Source organism: Rhinoderma darwinii, chromosome 9, assembly GCF_050947455.1.
Source record: "Rhinoderma darwinii isolate aRhiDar2 chromosome 9, aRhiDar2.hap1, whole genome shotgun sequence".
Lineage (NCBI taxonomy): Eukaryota > Metazoa > Chordata > Amphibia > Anura > Rhinodermatidae > Rhinoderma > Rhinoderma darwinii.
Genome location: NC_134695.1, coordinates 83,008,778 through 83,025,628, shown reverse-complemented (window position 1 = coordinate 83,025,628; position 16,851 = coordinate 83,008,778). Strand labels below are relative to the sequence as shown.

The 16,851-nt window shown below is 46.4% G+C and overlaps 1 protein-coding gene across 3 annotated transcripts in view; it reads left to right on the top strand.

Annotated features, from left to right (window-relative positions):
• The window catches only part of MVD (mevalonate diphosphate decarboxylase), a 107,055-nt gene that overhangs the window by 38,036 nt on the left and 52,168 nt on the right, over window positions 1–16,851 (top strand). The window lies entirely within an intron of this gene.

The following is a 16,851-nucleotide window of genomic DNA, read 5'->3' as shown; positions in this document are numbered from 1 at the left end:
TGCATCTTATGGGTGTCTGGATTAATAACCCATCTCCATACACCCTATTACTGAATTCTGAGTTAATATCGGAGGGTCTTCTGTTTCCTCATCTCTTGGTTACATAGAGCGACCCGTCCTGTCCTGTATTTCACAGACAACACATGGCTATGAATGGACGCGGTGTAACGCTTCGTTTTTCCTGTGCTGGCGCGCTGACTTCCAAGACAACGAAAATACCTAGTTCTGTGTTCAACTTAAAACATCTCACAAATAGACACGGAGGTAAATTGTGGGTAGTAAAGTGGGGGTGGGCCACGGCTTTATTTACAAGTATGGAGAACCTTGTTCAAGGACTATTTATTTAAGATTTGGTTCTTCTTGTTCTCACCATCTCGCTTGTCCCGCAGCCGCGGGTGGCATGTCTTCCAGGGCACGTCAGATCACTTGTACGGCTCCTATTTCATCATAGGAACAAGGTCCTTCCACACCACCATAGGAGCCGTGTGTAGTCCTACAGCCAGCTCCATCCCCTCCCCCCGCAGCAAAAACCAGGTGCGTTCAATATCATCCTGTACTCCAGAAAGGAAGAGATCCGATCCAACGATGTTCAATTGAACGCCATCCTGCAACTTTGACTGACTGTTATGCCCTTCTAATTGACGATGCCGTATGACAACTCCCCCTGTGGATCTAACATGACAGGACACCCTCATATTTAATAAGCGGCGAGCTCACTCGATAGTCGCATGGTTCCACAAAACCCTGGGAACTACCTCAGACCCCACTATTACTAATTCTGGAAAAAATGCAGAAAAATTAATACAGAACCAATCACTGAAATGAGCTCAGCGACAAGGACTGAACATTGATGATTACCGCCGGCGTGTATGACCAACACTGCCGGCGCCGGAGTCAATTTACTGACGGCCATCACCTCTGGCAGGACCTGAAGCCATTTCAGACCCCGAACAGCTCTCCAAGACAAGTTTGCCTGTATGAAACCAAGATTGAGGCCCCCAGGTGGACAAGACGCCCCCTGAGCTGCCCAGCAGATATAGGAAGATTACCTGAGGAAAGAGAGAACACACAGTCACAACGTCAAAACAGGTAACGCGTGACGCAATCTGATTTCCAACGACCTCGTTTCTGAACATCCGCGTCGTCCATGCCGCCGCATCGGCCACCATTGCTGCACCTATGCGGAAGGAGTAAATGTTAAATTACGCAGGTGGAACGCCAGGCGCAGCAAGACACCTAAGAATGGATGCAAACTGGTATCTAGTCAACGGCGAACTGTCCAAGTGAAATGGTGTCCATACTGGTGGTCACACAGCTTTCCCAGAAACATACAGTATAAATAAGAAATGACTTCATAAAATCATTCAGAAGGGGGCGAATATTTCATATTCAGCTGTTCATGTGCAGCAAGACATGTTCCTGCTGTTACTGATATCATATAGATCAGGGGTCTCAAACTCGGCCGGGTAAGTGGACCACATATAGAAAAAATGGGAAGTTGACGGCCGCATTACTTTCAAATTTGATACAATACAAAATTATTTTTAATCCATTAGTTATTTGAACTATTATAACACTATATTACTAGAATAATAAGGGTATGTTCACACGGCGGGGGTCCGTAACGGCTGAAATTACGGGGATGTTTCAGCCTGAAAACATCCCCGTAATTTCAGCCGTACAGGCATGTGCAGGCGCTTGAACGCCGCGTCAATTACGGCCGTATTTAGCGCTGCTATTCATTGGAGTCAATGAATAGCGGCTCCAATTACGGCCAAAGAAGTGACAGGTCACTTCTTTGACGCGGGCGTCTATTTGCGCGCCGTCATTTGACAGCGGCGCGTAAATATACGCCTCGTGTGAACAGACAAACGTCTGCCCATTGCTTTCAATGGGCAGATGTTTGTCAGCGCTATTGAGGCGCTATTTTCAGACGTAATTCGGGGCCAAAACGCCCGAATTACGTCCGTAAATAGGCCGTGTGAACATACCCTAACAATACTACATTACTATAATAATAGCGCTAGATTTAAAATTTGAGATATTTCTCCACATGCTTATTTCAACAATCCAGTTTTCCAGTTTACGTTTTTCCGGCTCAGTTGGCAGCGTTTGGCAGACACACATGTCAAGATTGGGCAGCCCCTTTTTAGATAGTGCCACAGAGCCCTCTGTGGATGCTGCCGCAGTGTCCTCTGTGGATGCTGCCGATGTACCCTCTGTGGATGCTGCCGCAGTGTCCTCTGTGGATGCTGCCGATGTACCCTCTGTGAATGCTGCCGCAGTGCCCTCTGTGGATGCTGCCGATGTGCCCTCTGTGAATGCTGCCGCAGTGCCCTCTGTGGACGATGCCGCAGTGCCGTCTGTGGACGATGCCGCAGTGCCCTCTGTGGACGATGCCGCAGTGCCCTCTGTGGACGATGCCGCAGTGCCCTCTGTGGACGATGCCGCAGTGCCCTCTGTGGACGATGCCGCAGTGCCCTCTGTGGACGATGCCGCAGTGCCCTCTGTGGACGATGCCGCAGTGCCCTCTGTAGATGCTGCCACAGAGCCGCTTTTAGCACTCTGCCTGGGATTCCAGCTCTGCTCCTGACATCACTGTCCATATATGGACAGAGATGTCAGGGGCAACCCCAGAGCTGGAGTCCCGGGCAGAGCGCTAGTAGGCTCTTCCTGAGACTCCAGCTGTGCTCCTGACATCACTGGGACTCCTGCTCTGGGGAAGCCCCGGACATCATTGTCGATGTATGGACAGCGATGTCAGAGGCTTCCCCAGAGTCCCAGAGCAGAGCCTATACTAGCACTCTGCCCAGGACTCTGGCTCTGGGGAAGCCCTAGACATCGCTGTTCATATGTGGACAGCGATGTCAGCGAATTCCAAAGTCTCGGAGCAGAGCCGATACTAGCTGCTCTGTGTACCGCGGGCCGCGTGCTTGAGACCCCTGATATAGTGTATGTCCCTTTAATACCCAGCGCCCAAATAGTGAAAAACATCACAGGGACGGTCAGATGGTGGGGGATCCTCCCGTCTATGTCCAGACTTCTGTTCGCTCAGGATTTTTTGGTTCTAGGGGGTGATGCTCTGTACCTGGTCGGAGCTTCTTGCTATAGATTTGTATTGGAAGATAAGAGCTTTTAATGATTAGACGGCAGTGCATGACCAGCGCATGATCCTATGGAATATCTCTCATCTGTAGAAAAAAATCAAAACACATCTCAGGACAAAGTTAATAATTGTGAACACATCTGACAACAGACGTTACACATTAAAGGAATAGTCTGCAGCTCAAGTGTCTGTAAATATAGAAGTACATAGATAAGTGCAGAAGCCTATACATCCCCCATAGGAAGCTTCATTATATCCTCCCAAAAACATTTCACTCTTCTATTATACGGCTGAGACGCTGAATCTAGGACTTTGTATATACGCCTGTGTGTACAGATAAAATACAGTCCACCTGTATAAAAAAGTGTAGTCCACTATAGTTATCATGTCTCTAATCCTATCATGTGTGATACTCTCTGCTGAGCTGCTGTATCTAATCCTATCATGTGTGATACTGTGCTGAGCTGTGTATCTAATCCTATCATGTGTGATACTGTCTGCTGAGCTGCGTATCTAATCCTATCATGTGTGATACTGTCTGCTGAGCTGTGTATCTAATCCTCTCATGTGTGATACTGTCTGCTGAGCCGCTGCATCTAATCCTATCATGTGTGATACGGTCTGCTGAGCTGTGTATCTAATCCTCTCATGTGTGATACTGTCTGCTGAGCCGCTGCATCTAATCCTATCATGTGTGATACTCTCTGCTGAGCTGTGTATCTAATCCCATCATGTGTAATACTGTCTGCTGAGCCGCTGTATCTAATCCTATCATGTGTGATACTGTGCTGAGCTGTGTATCTAATCCTATCATGTGTGATACTGTCTGCTGAGCTGCGTATCTAATCCTATCATGTGTGATACTGTCTGCTGAGCTGTGTATCTAATCCTATCATGTGTGATACTGTCTGCTGAGCCGCTGCATCTAATCCTATCATGTGTGATACGGTCTGCTGAGCTGTGTATCTAATCCTCTCATGTGTGATACTGTCTGCTGAGCCGCTGCATCTAATCCTATCATGTGTGATACTCTCTGCTGAGCTGTGTATCTAATCCTCTCATGTGTGATACTGTCTGCTGAGCTGTGTATCTAATCCTCTCATGTGTGATACTGTATGCTGAGCGGCTGCATCTAATCCTATCATGTGTGATACTCTCTGCTGAGCTGTGTATCTAATCCCCTCATGTGTGATACTGTCTGCTGAGCCGCTGCATCTAATCCTATCATGTGTGATACTCTCTGCTGAGCTGTGTATCTAATCCTCTCATGTGTGATACTGTCTGCTGAGCCGCTGCATCTAATCCTATCATGTGTGATACTGTCTGCTGAGCTGCGTATCTAAGCCTATCATGTGTGATACTGTCTGCTGAGCTACTGTATCTAATCCTCTCATGTGTGATACTGTCTGCTAAGCCATTGTATCTAATCCCCTCATGTGTGATACTATCTGCTGAGCCGCTGCATCTACTCCTATCACGTGTGATACTATCTGCTGAGCTGTGTATCTAAGCCTATCATGTGTGATACAGTCTGCTGACCTGTGTATCTAATCCGATCATGTGTGATACTGTCTGCTAAGCCATTGTATCTAAGCCCATCATGTATGATACTGTCTGCTGAGCTCCTGTATCTAATCCTATGGTGTGATACTGTCTGCTGAGCCGGTGTATCTAATCCTATCATGTGTGATACTGTCGGCTGAGCTGCTGTATCTAATCCTCTCATGTGTGATGCTGTCTGCTGAGCTGTGTCTCTAATCCGATCATGTGTGATACTGTCTGCTGAGCTGTGTATCTAATCCTATCATGTGTGATACTGTCTGCTGAGCTGTGTATCTAATCCTATCATGTGTGATACTGTCTGCTGAGCTGTGTATCTAATCCTATCATGTGTGATACTGTCTGCTGAGCTGTGTATCTAATCCTCTCATGTGTGATACTGTCTGCTGAGCCGCTGTATCTAATCCTTTCATGTGTGATACTGTCTGGTGAGCCGCTGTATCTAATCCTATCATGTGTGATACTGTCTGCTGAGCCGCTGTATCTAATCCTATCATGTGTGATACTGTCTGCTGAGCTGTGTATCTAATCCTATCATGTGTGATACTGTCTGCTGAGCCATGTACCTAATCCTCTCATGTGTGATACTGTCTGCTGAGCCGCTGTATCTAATCCTATCATGTGTGATACTGTCTGCTGAGCTGTGTATCTAATCCTATCATGTGTGATACTGTCTGCTGAGCTGTGTATCTAATCCTATCATGTGTGATACTGTCTGCTGAGCCACTGTAGCTAATCCTATAATGCATGCTACTTTAACAGATTTGTTCTCATTCACTGAAAACAAGCATAGATATTGAAGATGGTGAGTAATTAAAAAACAAAGTATATTAGAAAGTTGCAGAGATTTTTTCATACAGCAATTAAACTTACACAAAACTGAAAAGCTCAGGACTGATAACTATTCGCTGCGGGATCATTCAGGCAGCAGTTTTCCTAAAGCCGCCATACACATAAGATCGCCATTGCCCCAAAACCCCCACCCATTAATGTGCACATTTGGTTTGACTTGTACAGGGGGGGGGGGGGTACGCAGCTGTTAGACGCCTCTAGACTCTGAATCCACCTGTCCGCCCTTGTATCTTCTGATGGGGGGCGGTCAGACTTCTCTCATACACAGACTGTCCGTGGATCCCATTGAAGTTAGAGAGATTCTACCTAATGGCTGACCCGCTGATCAGAGCGATCAGATTCTTCACCTCCTGACTAGATAAGGCCCCCAGGTGAGCTGCTCCCCACAACTCATGCATGGAAACCTCAGACTGGCCAGATAAAAAGACCACACAAAAACTAGACAGATGATCAGGGACACGTGGTCAGATCGTGCTGTGGGGTCAAAAGTCAGAGCAAAGGGTCTGGACAGGATCAAAGTAGGTGGCCAAAGGTGTGCAGCAGTATGGGGGGGGGGGGACGCTGGATAGATCAGGCCTGTACTGAGGTCTCTGAACACGCGTGGGGTGTGGACTTTGTAACCGGTATACGTCACACTAGGACTGTATTCACATCACGATATGTGAACACGTTCGGCGTATGCGTTGGGGTGGTATCCGCTGGCATGCCCTCTTTATTTAATGTATAGGAAAGCGGCGCAGACGTCACTCTCCTATACTGTGGGTCACCGCAAAAAAACTTATACTGCGCAGTTCACTTCCTTTTTTTTTTTTTTTTTTTTAACATTGTGGCCAATGTATGACTATAATTGAGGTACTTGTCTCTCTCTAGAAAACACAACTCCCACCGTACCCAGTCTCTGCTGCCCAGACCGGTCAGTTGTTTAGCTCAACTAAGATCAGAATAACTTATTACACATCGTCATCTCCTGTTTAGCTGAAAGTGAAGGACACCACAGACAAACTCCCAGAAACCAATCAGATAATCTGACCTATCACAGTGGTACAGAGTATTTCAGGAGAGGGCAGTACTGATCTTGTGGGAAGCAATCCACTTGTGTAATGATGTTGGTGAGGACAGGTCTGCATGTTATATGGGCAGTGAGAGGTCTATTTATCCCGACGCCCCCATAAGCACGCAGGCTCGGCCAGGGGGGCATGATTATGTAAATGGGGAGAGGGGATTAAGCGGCTGCCAGACTTTACACCAAATTAGATTATTTCATCCCGCCTTTGGTTTTGGAAGACTCAGCAGGGGTACTCGCTCTAATTGAAGACTCCATGGGACGAAGAATGAGCTCATAGTAGCCAAACCAGAGACCTCTCCAAAAAGAAGAGACACCCGTCTGTAGACCGCACTGTTTTGGGGTTTTTGCCCAAATACTGACAGCCGCTCTACACTCGCCGTATTCTTTATGCAGCAATTTTATAAGTCAATTCAAAGACCAATAGCAGCTAATAGGGAGTTACGAAAATAACTAAAGTGACCAGAGATGGCGACACGTGAAGGAAAGTGACACGTGAATGTGCGGCTTTGTTACTATTGCTTCTTTTCAGCACTGGGCTCCTCAACATGTATTCAAAAAAAATCAACATCTGCATAGAGCTTCTCTCCATGTTTGTTTGGTTCTCTGTTCCTCCGCCGTCCAAAAATTGTCCTGATAGGTTAATGGGCTTCAGTGTGGAAATTAGATCGTGAGCTCCTGGGGTGTGGGCATGTCCCTGTACAATGCGGCATCATATTTTAGCACTATAGAAATAACCCGTAGGGTTACTACCACACCTGGCCACAAGATGGCAGCACTCATCATAGAATGTCATACATAATGCAATCCTAAGTGACCTGTACGGCTCGGATCACACGTGGCAATCATTGTTACAATTCCTTTTTTCCAAGTGATGATGATTATCGCTCAGTATAAATGCGCAAGAAGATGAACGATGATGATGCTTATTATTGGCTGTGCCGCTGTAGAATCATCGCTAGTGAAATCGGCGACGGTTTGGGTAGAAAAAAGAGCCGCTTCTTAGTTGCACACTGTACATGGGATTAATAATCCTTCATTGCCATGTGTTCGTGCTCTGCTTGTGTGTGGATATTGACTTATGATTTGTGTAGTGTCTGAAAACGAATGCCCCCTGCACACAACCGTATTTTCATCTATCCGTAAATACTGTCCGAAAATCCGGATACCTAGTCATCTGTAATTTATCCACATATATGGAAAAGTATCCGCAAATACAGTCCGTAATGCATCCGTATTTGATCCATATATACGGATCCATAAAATAAAGTGGGAGACTGCAAATGATGTTACCAACTTGTTGCATAGCAACGCTTCCGTAAATACGGTTGGTTTACAGATGCACTTCCGTAGCCGTCCGTGTTTACGGAAGTGCCCTTAGGCTTCTATGGGACAGTCTGTGCCGTAATTACGGACAAGAATAGGACAGGTTCTAAAAAAAATTCTGCACGGACATCCATCCGTAAAATTACTGAAAGGAGTCCGTGGCCAATAGAAATGAATGGGTCCGTAATTACTGATGAAAAATCCGGTCGTGTGCACGGGGCCTGAGAGTTGGTTGGGGGTAATGGTGATTACAGTAAAACCGCGGCATCTCTGTGAAAAGTAACATCTCCTATAAATATACCCTAAGGATTAGTTCTGCGTGTCAGCGCCCCCTCTAATCCTTGTATAACGAAAAATGATGTAACTTTCTAATAGACGGTTTCATTTTCTCACCATTTCAACATTTCTGCTTGCTTTCCGTGAATAGAAAATTATTTTTTTTTATTTCCAGAGGCTGAACATCTATCCTGACCTAGTAGTGCTCACACAGCTACAAGGCCGTTTAGTCGTAATCTCCTGTCGCCGTTCTTGCCACGATGTTGAGCAAAATTGAGGCAAAAATAAATAAATAATTTAACTGCAACGTGTGAATACACTCTTATAATAGGAGGTCACAAAAGACGTTCGAGTGAATGTGCCTTAAGTCTATGGGGCACAGCAGCCCCTCAACATTCTATTTTACAGAAATCCTGTGCATATGGTGTGTAAGAGGTAATTTGCAGTACTCACCAGCAGAGGGCAGTCTCGCCTGGATGATTAGTTCATTTGGATAATCTATTAGAGACTCGTACAGACTGTGCAGATGATTATGTACATTAGATAAGAGCAGCAAAAGAGGAACACAGGGAAAACCAAAGGGTAAAGGAACATCGCATGGGATAGATACCACAGACACAGTTCCCGTTTCTTCACACACACACACACACTAGTAAAAACCTCAGCTACCACTAGAGGGCGATCTAAATACTGTAGTTGTTCACCTAACTAGGACCCATATCGCCCCCAAGTGGTGGCAACAGGCAGGTGAGATTTTTATGTACCTGTGTGAGGGGTACAAAGGGATTAAAGAAAGAGGGCACCGCGGCCTTGTGGAGTATATTATGAAAGCACTCCGCATATTTATCACCCAGCTTTCCCAGAAAGAGAGAGAACTAAGAAAAAGGTTCCGAGAATTTGTTACCATTCCACAGAAGCGGAAGATTCCAGGACTTCTATTTACTGGGGATTTTTTTGGGAGGAAATGTTCTTTAAACAAACCCATTTATCTGATTTCTAATGTCCTCCAGACAGGAATGTGGATATTTAGATTTCTCTTGTGCCTCCCTCCCAAAACATTGTCCCCCCTTATCTGCCCTTGAACGTGGTCGGATATGCGCGAGGCACAGACACTGATACCTCCCTGTGCTGGGGGAGAGGTCCCACATGGGGAGATTTTGAGGTCAGGCCGCTCACTGCTGCAATATTTATATCGAGTTCTGTTTCACCCTCATTGTAATTCAGGGCAGAGGATGAGTCGCTCTCCCTCCATTAACCCTTTATGGGCCAGGGGTGCAAATAATCTGCTGTGATGTGTATGTGGTAAAGAATGGAGGGAAGCTGGACAGAGTAACCCGGCTCTGAGGATGGCCATAGACCTGATAACGCTCCGCCAACCCGGGGCCAACTGCACTCTGGCCGATAGACATGAGAACAGTCGACGGATTAGGGTCATAAATGTTTGTTGCTATGGCCAGATTTATCAAAACCAAATAATTGAATAACTTGCCATAAATCATAGTCATTAATCCAATCTGTCTTTTTTGACGGATCTGTTGTTCATATACTATGCAAACCTTTGCAAGGCAATTTTTTGTTAATACAAAGGTGTATCAGTGAGTTTGGTGAAACTTTACAATTACTTTTTATTAAAAATTATTTTGACTTTTTTAGATACAACTGCTTTGTATTCTCTATACAGGCCCGCTGTATCTTTCGCTAAATCCCCCTCCTCTCAGGTCTGCGGGACTGACAGGTTCAGTGACAGCGGGTCCTGCATGTCTCTGACAGTTTGATCGATTACAGGTGGATCCTGCGTGACCCACTGACACTGAACCCGGCTTCAGTGAATAGCGCTAGATGCAGCTGCTCTATATACAGAATACAGAACAGCTGTATCTATAAAAGTAAAAAATTTTTTAATAAAAAGTATTTGGAAAGTTGCACCTATCACACTGATAGACATATATATATATATATAATAATAATAATAATAATTTGCCTTGCAAAGGTTTACATAGACCTTAAGGGTCCCTCTTAGTACATGATGGTGTCCGGCTGATATCACATGAATTACCTAATGACGGTGGTCGGTATCCATTTGGTATTGGGACTATTTGGATGTTCCTATACAACATGTGCACCAGGTAGTCAAGTGTCAGTGAGTCGGACGTTCTGAATATGGGGGTTGGTGGCAATCTGGGTAAACGCTCTCTATACTTGTCAAGCTCAGCATCAGGTAGACAGAGGGTCTGTCACCATAGAGGTGACCACATTGCACCCCACTCGTTTACAGAAGGGTGTAGGCCGAAGACAGAGGCTGCGGCTTCAGTGCCGCTCATGTAGTCAGATAGCCCCAGTTATGGTTTCACCTTCTAAGAAATTGTGGACCACAGCAGTCACTTTACTGGTCGCTCAAGATGATAAAAGCCGAGAGAATGGAACCCGAACCCCCAAGAAGCACAGTCCTGATCTGACCCGGAGATCTGAGCCTTTCCTCCGTCACCACTTCCATCCCCTCCACCCTCCCTGCCGCAGAAGTGATGGGACGTGGAGTGTGAGATGCACATGAAGGATTGAATACACGGCTCTGTTTTCACAGCCGACCCTCCCAGGAACAAGAAGACTCCGGATGAAATCTAACAACGCAGATCCTGTTACTGAGAGTGACAATTAGTAGAAAGTTCCGAACTCCTCACTAGAATGAATGAAATGTGTGAAATAAACCAGGAGAACAATGGAACATCATGTCATGGGGAGTGCAGTTATCCGGTCATGTGTGATACTGTCTGCTGAGCCGCTGTATCTAATCCTATCATGTGTGATACTGTCTGCTGAGCCGCTGTATCTAATCCTATCATGTGTGATACTGTCTGCTGAGCCGCTGTATCTAATCCCATCATGTGTAATACTGTCTGCTGAGCCGCTGTATCTAATCCTATCATGTGTGATACTGTCTGCTGAGCTGTGTATCTAATCCTATCATGTGTGATACTGTCTGCTGAGCTGTGTATCTAATCCTATCATGTGTGATACTGTCTGCTGAGCTGTGTCTCTAATCCTGTCATGTGTGATACTGTCTGCTGAGCCGCTGTATCTAATCCTATCATGTGTGATACTGTCTGCTGAGCCTGTGTATCTAATCCTATCATGTGTGATACTGTCTTCTGAGCCGCTGTATCTAATCCTGTCGTGTGATACTGTCTGCTGAGCTGTGTACCTAATCCTATCGTGTGATACGGTCTGCTGAGCCGCTGTATCTAATCCTATCATGTGTGATACTGTCTGCTGAGCCTGTGTATCTAAGCCGATCATGTGTGATACTGTCTGCTGAGCCACTGTATCTAATCCTATTATGTGTGATACGGTCTGCTGAGCCGCTGTATCTAATCCTATCCTGTGTGATACTGTCTTCTGAGCTGCTGTATCTAATCCTATCCTGTGTGATACTGTCTTCTGAGCCGCTGTATCTAAGCCTATCATGTGTGATACTGTCTGCTGAGCCGCTGTATCTAATCCTATCCTGTGTGATACTGTCTTCTGAGCCTGTGTATCTAAGCCTATACTGTGGGATACTGTCTGCTGAGCCACTGTATCTAATCCTATTATGTGTGATACTGTCTTCTGAGCCGCTGTATCTAATCCTATCCTGTGTGATACTGTCTTCTGAGCCGCTGTATCTAAGCCTATCATGTGTGGTACTGTCTGCTGAGCCGCTGTATCTAATCCTATCCTGTGTGATACTGTCTTCTGAGCCTGTGTATCTAAGCCTATACTGTGGGATAAAGGACTTGCCGTAAGTCAGTGGCTCTCGTCTATTATGGGAAACTTTGTGAAGATTTAATGATTAACAGCGTCTCACCCATAAAGTCACTTTGTTCCGTGTTTATTCTCCAGTAACAATGTTTAAAAGCCGCATTAAATGTCAGTTTTCTTGTCATCATCCATATAATATACGAGCAGGTGGAGTATTTATTATACTGATACACATTAAGGTATTCTGGATAGAAGTGCCCCAGAGCTGTCCCGTCGACTACTGAAGGACGCCAGATAGAGATACCAAAAAAACCACTTGATCTCTATGTACCCTCATAGTAGAGTAGGGTGTGTGACCCTCAGGCCAGTAAATATAATGTTGTGTCAACTGTGGATGAAGGAGCAGCCCTGCACATACACGGCGTCTTCGGTGCCATTGAGCGACATGTGCAAAGTGAATTTCTGTTGGAGTTTTTAGCGTATGATCATCTTTCAGCAACATTTCACAGCTTATATAAAATATAATGTATCTAAAAAGTTTGGGTAACTTTGTCAACTACATTGCATCTTTTAATAAAATTAAGTTAAAGGTGGTTTTAAAGTCCAGAGCTGCATTCACAATTCTGCAGCTTCAGAGCTGAAGTCTCTCGCCTTCACTTGCTTCATAACAAACAGAGCTTGTTCTGGCGATCTGCACTCTGCCCCTGTATTATCAGAGCTCAACTGAACTGTAAGGGTATGTTCACACGACAACGCCAATTACGTCTGAAATTACGGCGCTGTTTTCAGGCGAAAACTGCTCCTGAATTTCAGAGGTTTTGAGAAGTGCACGCGTTTTTTGCGGCGTCTTTTACGGACGTAATTGGAGCTGGTTTTCATTGGAGTCAATGATTGGCTGCAGCTGTCACTTGGACTGAATTGTCATCCCGGGAGGTCCGACTGGAGGAAGAAGCCGGGAGTTATCGGTAAGTCAGAACTTCTTTTTTTTTTTACACGTTCATGTATATTGTGATCGGAAGTCACTGTCCAGGGTGTTGAACCAGTTTAACTCTTTCAGCACCATGGACAGTGACTGTCTCCTGACGTCGCGTACCGGAAAATTTTTTGCCGGGTTCGGTGAAAACGAGTTCGGCCGAACCCGGTGAAGTTCGGTTCGCTCATCTCTAAGACACTCCGTTTGGATGTTTGTAAACAGAAAAGCACGTGGTGCTTTTCTGTTTACATTCAGAGTTTGACAGCTCTTGCGCGAATCACGCAGTTCGCACGGAAGTGCTTCCGTGCGACCTTCGTGGTTTTCACGCACCCATTGACTTCAATAGGTGCGTGATGCGCGAAAAACGCAGAAATTTAGAACATGTCGTGATTTTTTTTCAGCGCACTCACGCTGAGCAAAACTCACGGACTGTCTGCACTGCCCCCATAGACTTGTATAGGTCCGTGCGACCCGCGTGAAAAGCACGCGCGTCGCACAGACGTATATGACGTTCGTGTAAATGAGGCCTTACCATGAGTGAGACTAAGGGCTTGTCCACACGTAACGGAATTGTTGCAGAAAATTTCTGCAGCAATTCCATGGAAAAAACGCAGACATTCCACTGCGGCAAAAACGCACCATTTCCTGCGGTTTTTACCACATAAAATGGTGCGTTTTTCACAATGTTGGGGTCAGTGACATCTCTGAAAAACGCCGCAATTCTGGCCACTTTCCGCAGCAGGAATTGACACGCTGCTGTCCAAAAAATACGCACCGCAGATCAATTTCTGCTCTGAATTTTTATGCAACGTGTGGATGAGATTTGTTAAATCTCATGCTGCTACTGCAGGGGTCAGCAATCTGTGGTACCAGTGCCACAGCCGGCACATGGGGCATTGTTTGCTGGCACGCTTCCCTCTCCTGGTGTCCACTGCTGTTGTGTGCTTGATGGCGCTGAACACAGGGAGAGAGAGCTTCATTATGTGCTTGGCGGCACTGATTACTAGGAGAGAGCAGTGCTGAATTGTGTGCTTGCCAAGTGTTCTGCACAACAAACACAATGAAGTGCTGCTCTCTCTCCTGGTGATAAGCGACGCAAGGATGGAGTCTTCTATGTGCTCCCCCCAACTCTGGTGTCCAGTAGTCGCGGTCTCTCCTATGTGCACCCCGCCCCCCCAGCTGGTGTTCAGTACTTGCTCTCCCCTGTGTGCAGTCCCGCTAAGCTGGTATTCAGTAGCTACCGTCTCTCCTGTGTGCATTTTTCCCAAGCTGGTGTTCAGTAGTCACGGCCTCTCCTATGTGTACCCCTCCTCCAGCTGGTGTACAATAGTCGCAGCCTCTCCTATGTGCACCTCTCCAGCTGGTGTACAGTAGTCGTGGCCTCTCCTATGTGCACCCCTCCTCCAGCTGGTGCTCAGTAGTCGCGGCCTCTCCTATGTGCACCCCTCCTCCAGCTGGTGCACAGTAGCCGTGGTCTCTCCTATGTGCACCCCTCCTCCAGCTGGTGCTCAGTAGTCGCGGCCTCTCCTATGTGCACCCCTCCTCCAGCTGGTGCTCAGTAGTCGCGGCCTCTCCTATGTGCACCCCTCCTCCATCTGGTGCTCAGTCGCGGCCTCTCCTATGTGCACCCCTCCTCCAGCTGGCGCTCAGTAGTCGCGGCCTCTCCTATGTGCACCCCTCCTCCAGCTGGTGTACAGTAGTCGTGGCCTCTCCTATGTGCACCCCTCCTCCAGCTGGTGCTCAGTAGTCGCGGCCTCTCCTATGTGCACCCCTCCTCCAGCTGGCGCTCAGTAGTCGCGGCCTCTCCTATGTGCACCCCTCCTCCATCTGGTGCTCAGTAGTCGCGGCCTCTCCTATGTGCACCCCTCCTCCAGCTGGCGCTCAGTAGTCGCGGCCTCTCCTATGTGCACCCCTCCTCCATCTGGTGCTCAGTAGTCGCGGCCTCTCCTATGTGCACCCCTCCTCCAGCTGGTGTTCAGTAGTTGCGGCCTCTCCTATGTGCACCCCTCCTCCAGCTGGTGCTCAGTAGTCGCGGCCTCTCCTATGTGCACCCCTCCTCCAGCTGGTGTTCAGTAGTCGTGGCCTCTCCTATGTGCACCCCTCCTCCAGCTGGTGCTCAGTAGTCGCAGCCGCTCCTATGTGCACCCCTCCTCCAGCTGGTGTTCAGTAGTCGCAGCCTCTCCTATGTGCACCCCTCCTCCAGCTGGTGTTCAGTAGTCGCGGCCTCTCCTATGTGCACCCCTCCTCCAGCTGGTGCTCAGTAGTCGCAGCCTCTCCTATGTGCACCCCTCCTCCAGCTGGTGTACAGTAGCCGTGGTCTCTCCTATGTGCACCACCGCCACAGCTGGTATTCAATATCCTCGTATACATCACAAATAGATCATCTTTGCAAAGAAAGTCAGTGAAAACATTTTTTACTGCAGAAAATGGTGTAGATTTTTCTGCGTTTTTCCCAATGTTGGGAGATGGTGACATCTCCTCTGAAAAACAAAGCAATTCTGGACACTTTCCGAAGCAGGAATTGACCACAGGTCAATTTCTGGTTGGAAAATGTACGCAGCGTGTGGATGAGATTTATTGGATCTCATCTACTTTGCTGCTACTGTATTCTGCTGTGTATTTTCCATCCGCTATTTCGGAATCAAAATACGCAGCAATTCCCCTAAGGGTCCTTTTACACTGGTCAATTTGGGTTGTAAAAACGAGTGCTGATCAACGAGACAGCTCATTGATCGTTTTCTCCTGTCACCTGGAGCTATGAATGGGGACGAGCGCTCGTTACTCCGATCGCTCGTCCCCATGCATTTCCATCATGTCGGCAGAGCGTCTCCCTGTTTACAAAGATTTTGCCAAGATGTGCTGCCGACAACAGTAACATTTAGTGCTGCATAAACGTTACGATCAGCCAATGAACAAGCATTTGCTCATTCATCGGCTGATCGTTGCCCTGTTTTCCCAATAATTGGCCAGTGTAAAAAGTCCTTTACAGAATGTATCAAGTGACAATGGTCGGAGCTCCTGGATAGTCGAAAGGGCTCATGGATAAGAAGAGTCATCACTAGCTCTTCCATATAAGCGGTACTTCAGGATACCCCAGCTAACACCAGGAATTTTGCGACTCAAATCGCTTTCAAATTCAGTGATAACAATACTAATCAAATTAGTAAAAAACATAATTTATTTGCCGGGGCTCATACACCCATAATGTCACCTATTTTCACAGATCAGTAGATTTAAATAAAGACTATGAGATAAATAATCATAAAGCGTCCTAACATGCAAACAACTTATATTAAAATACTTTACTAGTGCTAGAACCCATAGAGCCCAGAAACCCCTTAAAGGAACAGATGCCATTTATTGCATTCGCACAATATTCATTATGTAACAGGAAACCAGTTAGTGAGAAACACGTAATCACAATATCATACGCTAAATATTGGCCTTACACAACGGGTTATCATGGAAAATTCGGGAAACAATCAGTAAGGTTGTTTACAGACACATCCCTAACAGCTTAGTGGGACCATTTTTGTACATCAGACAAACAAACCGTGTCAGGTGTTAATACAATACTTCCCAGAATGTAGATCACCAGAGTAAGCTCTGTGCAGATACTGAACAAGCAGGACATGCTGGGAGACTTCTGCTCTGAAGCTGCAGAATTGTGAGTGCAGCTCTGGAGTATAATATAGGCTGTGACCCAGGATCAGTACAGGATAAGTAATGTAATGTATGTACACAGTGATTCTATATGTCACCATATCCTGTTCTGGAACGTCATAATGTTGAATATATAAGATCGCTGGTGAATGCCTACGTGTAATCCACAGAAAACAGAATCAACATTTTTTTGCATTAAAAATATTATCGTCAAATCAAAAGAGAAGTGCAAGAATACAAATAAGGAACGCCGCAGCAGTTTGATTATTGTAAGAATATAAGGCAGAACTTGGCCCC